Raw genomic sequence first — 7,678 nt, forward strand, 5'->3', positions numbered from 1 at the left:
TTTTTTGAAATTTACAGTTTAGATTTCTGAAATGGTTGTAGCGCTAGTTACAATAGTAATTTTTATACGATTTTTTGTTGCAATTTAGGTTGCAATGCTAGTTTCAATAGAAGAAACTATGTAGAATTCGGTAAAAATGTAAAAAAATAATTTTGAAGTGTAAAAATAAAAAAAATAAATAAAAAAAACCTATAATGTATATATGTAAAATGACTAAAAGGCTTCAACATTTTAAAGAATGGGGATCACAGTTTTATAAATATGGAAAAAATAGCATAAGGTACTTAGTTATCTTTGTAGTAACTGGTTACCTCTCTGCTTACCATAAGATGGTTACTTTACTTGATTTTATTATTTTTTTTCAAATTTTCTTCAATTTTCCCATAAAATAACTTTTTTAGAAAGAAAAAAAAAACCATATTTTTACACAAAAAGTATAAAAAACTTATAAAATTTATAATTTTCTCTTCTTTTTATCCAGTCTTTTTTTTCGGAAACTTTAAAAAATTTGTTAGTTTTGTACACTTTAAAATAAATTCTTTATTCTTCGCTTAAGTTTGAATAAAATAAATGGATACGGTCTTCATTGTCCATCTTGATTAATTGGATCATTTCTTTGTACACTCCGACATAAAACTTATTAACTGCCTTTTCGGATATTCCTTTATCATTTCATCGAAGAAGGAGAGTTCTTCTCAAGTGCAAAAGTAGAAGAGAGCTTGAATGCAAGACCCACCTGTCGAGTAGAGACGAAAGTCGGCCTTAGTGATCCGACGGTGCTGAGTGAAAGGGTCGTCCCTCAACAAATAAAAGTTACTCTAATGATAACATGCAAGAATTATTTCATAATCTAAATGAAGAAAAAAAAAGAAAACTGATATTAATTAGATATGAATCACAAACCAAAAAAGAGATATGGTAAAATTAGTAGACGTTATGAACTTAATTAGATTAAACATAGGTATGAAAATCTACCAAGTGATAACTTTCAAATTCAGAAATATCCAAGAATTAAAAAAAAAAAAAGAGCTAAAAATTTCTTTATTAATTAGCTCAAATAATAGATAGCACATTTACGTTATACCATATATCAAACCATTTAAATAAGGGCTTTTTTCATAAATGTACAACAAAAATAAAATAATTACAAAAAATGTGCAAAAAAAAATTATTTTAAAAATTTATACATTTTGAAAACTTATTACATGAAACCATACATTTTTAATATGTTTATTAAACCTCAAAATAAACAATTTCGTAAAATTAATTAAACATATTTATAAAAATAAACAAGTTAAATATTTTTTTATTAAAAGATAAATGTTTATTATCTATTTTAGTATGAATTATTATAATTTAATAAGATTTTTTTTAATAAAATACAATATCAAAATTATAAACATTAATGTATATAAATATAAATCAATATTTAAAATTACTAAAATTAAACATGACACTTAGAGTGATATAATAAACATATGTGAATATTATTATTTTGTTTATTAAAGTAGTATGTTTAATAAATAGAAAACAAAATAAACATATATATACAAAGTATTTTATATTATTAGTATGTTTATTATAATTGTAAACATAAAAATAGACATAGTCAATTTATACTATACTAAAATAAGTATATTTTCTTTCTATTGTTTCTATATATTGATTATTTTCTAATGAGTTAGTGAACGAGTTTTCTATTGAAGTATAATTCTTACATCAAAAAATAAATAAACAAACATAATTTTATAAATTTCAAAAATTATTTATTTAAACAAATAAACACGACACAATTAATAAACAAAGAAAAAGATAAAGATAAACAATTTTTTATATATATTATTTATTTTCTAAAAAATTACTAAAAAAATAAACATAACACACGTAGAGTGATATAATAAACTTATGTGAATATTATTATTTTGTTTATTAAATTAGTATGTTTAATTAATAGAAAATAAAATAAACACATATATAAAATATTTTATATTATTAGTATATTTATTATAATTGTAAACATAAAAATAAACATAGCCAATAAATACATATATAAAATGTTTTATATTATTAGTATGTTTATTATAATTGTAAACATAAAAATAAACATAACCAATATTACCATATATATACTAATCAATAATTATTACCATATATATATATTATAAAAAAAAATTGAAAAAAAGTTTTTAATTATATATTAAAGTTTATGAGAAAATGATAATAAGTTTTTTTGCACATATTTTGTAATTAATTAAAATAATGTATACAAAATTGTAAAATGCCCTTTAGCCCTTTAAATAATATGTTTATAATATATAAATAATAAAATAATATATATTAAATAATATTTAATTATTTTTACACTTACAAGTAAATAAAATATATTTTAAAAATTATAAAAAACTATAGCTAAGTACTAAGAGTACTCACAATAGGTTTTCTAAAATAGAGAAGGTTTAAAAAATTTAAAGAATCATACTAAAAACACGCTACAGCAAATGCTCTAAACTCATTCTTCATTTTAAAGCTTTTTTAAAATATATTATTCATGCTCTACATTTATAAAATACTATTCATTGTTCTAAACATATTTATTGTTCTAAAATACTATTTATATTATTAATTATTTTTGTATGGGAATATGCGTATATACTAATATTATATATTTAAAATGAATAAAATATAATAAAATTTAAAAAAAAATAGGAATTTGATGATGTATTTTAAAGAAGTTGATGTATGGTGTAACGTAAAATTGTGCTGTAAAATAGAGAAAGTAGAGTTATGGTGATGTATTTTAAATGATAGAGTAGAAAAATTATTAGGAGTACTCTAAAACTAAGAAATCGCTTGGCTATATTTAGCTATGCACTATTTATAAGATAAATTTTTAAGCAATTTTAGCTTTATCTATTGGATATGCTTTTTTGACATTTTTTTAACTTTTAAAGCACTCACAACAACTTCTTTATTTTATCCTTTAAAATACATCATCAACACCTCACTTTCTCTATTTTACTTTAAACTCTTATATTATATCATACAACATCTTCTTTATATTTCTTATTTATTTTATTTAAATAATATATTTATAAATAAAACATTATATCTTTATATATTAAAAGTGCCTATCTAACATCATTTCTTGGTTTAACAGAATATACTTAAAAATAAAAGAATATTCTGTTAAAGTTAACGATTAAGTTTGATCTCCCGTTAACAAATAAACTCAATAATTAAACCAAAAAATTAAACAATCTTTTAAATATTAATAATCTCTTTTTAAATTAAAAAAAAATCATCTTAGCCACATATCTCTCTAACAAACATATCTGGGGAGAATATTAATAATTTTTTTTTATTTATTTTTTAAAAAAGAAAAATCTTTATATTTAAAAAGTTTCTAATGTTATTTGTTGGTTTAACGATTTTTTTTAACGATTCTTTTTTTTTATTATTATTTTATTTTGAAAATTGAAAAGTTAACGTCTTGAAGGATCTAATGAGGCTCGCGCAATGACCGATAAAATGGAGATATTGTGTTTAAGCAATACCTATAATCAAAGAAGAGAAGAAAAGGTATCTCCAGCGAGAAAATTTTATCAAAATGGAGTTGATTTTGTTCAACCACAGGCAGCGAAACCAGCTGGAATGGTTGTTGCACTGAGTAAATTTCAACTTTGTTGCATTCTCTTTTATTATAAATATGCATTGTTGTATTGGGATGAAATGATGTTTGTGTAATCCTTCCAATTCTTTAGATTTAGAAAATAGGTTATCGTTTATGAGATAATTGCCACTATTTGGATGATTTTTTATAAGCCTTCAAATTATAGTAGTTGGCTGGCCCCTTTTTGATTTAGGGGTCGACTCTTTTATTAAATATATATTTTTGTTAAAGAAAGAAAAATATATTAAAGGTATCACTTTCACATATTTGATTTGATATGTAAAATATAATTTTTGGTTTTGGGTTCAATATTTTAATTTGCTCATGGACAGAGATTAGGGTGTGAATTGTTGGGTAGAAGATGAACTCATCACTGGAGGTTCTTCAAAGCAGAATGTTGGAGTTTGACAGCCTCCTGAAACTTCGTCTAAACACAAACGATGAGTCTTTCAAAAAGAATGTAAGTTATGAATGATAGATATAATCGCTGCATATTCCTCGAATCAATATCTAATTATTTTAGTGTTGTTTATAGATCTACAGTGCAACATATGATGTTTGATTTTGGAGATTGTTCTAATATGGTGGATTTTTTTTTTCTTGAGTTAATACTAAAGGCTGGTTGAACTTTATAACTTCATCAGAACCTGCCTACAATAATATTGTTCATCTTTAGTTGAAATTTTGTTATTTGTCTTATTTCAATTTTGTTGGCAGTAATTTCAACCATATTTTATATTTCAAGAGTCTAATTTTTGTGCCCATAGTATATTACTATGGCAATGAACTAGGAATAGTGATAATATTTTTTTTTTATATATAAATAAGGAAGTTTGTGTTACTTTGAATTAGAAGTCTCAAGTATAATTTTTTATTCAATTTACAGATATAATTTTTTGTCACAAAGAAAATGATTTTGTGAAAATCTCATCTTTGATTCTAGAAATAGTTGCATTTATGGTTTCTCAAAAGATTCTGTTCTGAGCTCTGATCACGACTTTCTTCATGAGCCCCACAGATCAAGCATTCTTTCACTATTATAACATCAAAAAAATATAATCAATCTCTGTTATACATCCTCCACACAATTAACCACACTATAAACTTATTTTTTGGAAGGCTATACATGTTCCATATTCTCTCATGTCACTTCTCCTTGTTTTTCCTTGTGCTCAGTAAAAAGTAATTTAGAGCTCACATATTTTATATTGTAAGACATGTGAATCAAATCTGTTCAGCTATGATGATTCATGAGAATTTTGTTTTGTTTGTGGACAGTGATTTGTAGAAGATTTACGCATATACACTCAAGAAACTAATTAAATATATGTCATGTAAATCAATATAATTAATTGTAGTTGGTAATGGTGATTAGGCAAGATTGAGGTTCACTTTTTGTTGGTTATTATGTTGTTCATATATATGCTGGTCTTATTGGTTTTACTGCTATTTTTTTTTGGGTCGGTACAACACTTAATTTTATATTATTTTATATACTTTTAATTAATTAAACACTTACTTTTGAATATATGTCTCAATATCAAGCGAAGAAAATTCCTTAGCTCTCACATAAACTTGTACTCTCTTATTTAGATTAGCTAATAACATCAACTTGTTGAAAGAAACATTATGTACCAGGTTTGTCTTATTTGATAGTAGCAGTATATTAATTGTTATGTTTATAATTAATTATGACATATATAAGCTGATAGTTATTAAATAAGTTGAAATGTATTTTTTCTTTTTATTTATGAGATTAGTAATTCTTTATTGTGCCATAGTATTGTTATGATTTTTTTTCAGTTTTCAAAACCGATTAATAATATGAGACTCTCTAAATGGTTAAGTGACAATTTTCAATATTCTTTTCTTTCAATGAATTAAAGAATGAATATTCCCAAACCACTTTATCATTTATCTTAATAATTTTACTTTAAAAATTCATGTAATTCACCTCATTTTATGAGACTATCTTGAACCAGTGATATAAAAATAGTTAGTTTCACTAATTTTTATTTTAAATTCTATTGAATTGTCCATTATTTGAATTTTGATAATAATTTTTTTTCTTTGTTTTTGTTAATTTTTTTTACAAAATTACTGCACATTGAAAAAATTGTTGTCTTTGCTTCCTTCTCTAATATTAAACAAAAACATCTAACTAATATATAATTAAATATACGTGCATTGCACGTAACTTCAAATTAGTATATGGTAATGTGTGTATTGATGTGATAAGAAAAGTTAAAATAATATTAAAACTTTTAAAAAACTACTATTCATCTAGCTAAATGTGGAGAAAGTATTAGATCAAAATTTTGTGAGATAAAATAAAGATGAGGTAACTTGGAGCTAATATTTAGTATCTTTCGTTCAAATTTTTACTTTTTAGCTATTATAAAGCACCAGTAATTAGGAGTGCTCTTAGTTATTTTATTTTTTTACTTCTGTAACTATTTTATATTAATTATTGTGAGTACTCTTAAAGTTTAAAAATAAGAGATTATGGGTTGAATGTCGATGGAGCTTGATATGGCTAAAGCTTTTGATACGGTGGAGTAGTCTTTCTCTTTATTAGAAAGGATCATGAGAAAATTTCCCTTCTCGTTTCCAATCCCTCATTATGTCTTATATCACCTCAGCCTCTTTTAAATTTAACATAAATGACCAAACTCTTGGTTTTGTTGACTACGCACTAATTTTTTTTTTCCTTTTAAAAAAAAAAGACCACTAATTTTAAATTATATAAAATTAGATAGTTTTTAATAAAAGCGCTTATAAATTAGAATGAAATCTATTTTAAATTTTTTTGGGTTTTGAAATAATTTTATATAGGAAGAAGATCTTTCAAAGTTATTAATTTTGATATTAATATATATATTTTTTTTATAAGAGATCCATGGTTTTTTATTTTTTTTTATTTTTTTTTTGTTTTGAATAAAAGATATCCCACAACTCCTTTTGATAAAGTCAACTTTAATTTGTAAAAAATAATTAAAAGCAAATAATATTAAAAAAGTAATAGCATGTTCACAACACATTTTAATCTCATACATTTTTATTATTCCACCAATATAAGTTGAAATAAAATACACTTATAAGTGAGAGCTTGGAATATAAGTTGAAATAAAATACACTTATAAGTGAGAGCAAAATGGTACTCGATCTACTATATTTTATAAACATATATATTTTCAATGATTTGACTTTTTTAGGGGTTCAATCCATCATGTGACTCCTACACTGAATGCTAGTCTAGTACAAAGTACAAACAACTAATTAATCAAACAATGGCAACTTGGTTGACCATCTCTAAATAATAAATACTGTATTTAGCTAATTAAATAACTTAATAACAGCTTGTATATAAACTAGTTTATCCGCATTGTGGCACTCAAAACTCAAAACTTTCTTCACCAAACTTCGCTTTATCATAATCACTTGAGGTTAGTTTAACTGACTATGTGTTGAAGATCATGCGTTCGAATCTCAAATTATACATTGTAAAAAAAAAAAACTTCGCTTTATCATTTTCATCAAACTATGTCTCTAGAACAAGATGAAATGATTTTGTACAATTAAGTACGACTTTATAGTTTTGTATAGCATATAATAAGTAGTTTAGTAGTAAAATAACTAACATAATTGACAAGCTAGTTATACAGTTTGCAAAAATGCAATAATATTTATTAAATTATTATATATAAGTTTTCCTAAAGGAGTAATTTGATAACTAACACTTTAATAAACTAAAATTAGCACGCAAACTTATTTAATTTTAACAATTTTAAGAAGCTACTTTCCCAAATTATTTCTATAGCATAACTCATTGCAACTTTGCAAGGTAACTTATGGTGTCCATATTGGAAGGAGTGGCTTACATTTTGAAGGCTTATACTATAAATTAGTGATTTGCATGTAAAAGGCTTGTGGTTGTGGTATCCATTTTGGTAAGATTGATTTTTTTTCTTACATTTCAAGGCGGTTTTCACTTTGGTGGAATGAGTT

At 23.6% G+C, this 7,678-nt stretch overlaps 1 long non-coding RNA gene across 2 annotated transcripts; it reads left to right on the forward strand.

The window, feature by feature from the left end:
- The first annotated feature begins 3,343 nt into the window (after positions 1 to 3,343).
- On the forward strand, positions 3,344 to 5,356 carry LOC133036646 (uncharacterized). Of its 2 annotated transcripts, XR_009687224.1 has the most exons (3): positions 3,346 to 3,667; positions 4,003 to 4,130; positions 4,949 to 5,356. It is a non-coding gene; the product is annotated as an uncharacterized LOC133036646 (long non-coding RNA). The 2 variants fall into 2 exon arrangements; XR_009687223.1 differs by lacking the exon at positions 4,949 to 5,356 and having other exon boundaries at positions 3,344 to 3,667; positions 4,003 to 4,369.
- Positions 5,357 to 7,678: the final 2,322 nt, after the last annotated feature.

The sequence above is a fragment of the Cannabis sativa genome, chromosome 4 (genome assembly GCF_029168945.1).
Source record: "Cannabis sativa cultivar Pink pepper isolate KNU-18-1 chromosome 4, ASM2916894v1, whole genome shotgun sequence".
Taxonomy (NCBI): domain Eukaryota; kingdom Viridiplantae; phylum Streptophyta; class Magnoliopsida; order Rosales; family Cannabaceae; genus Cannabis; species Cannabis sativa.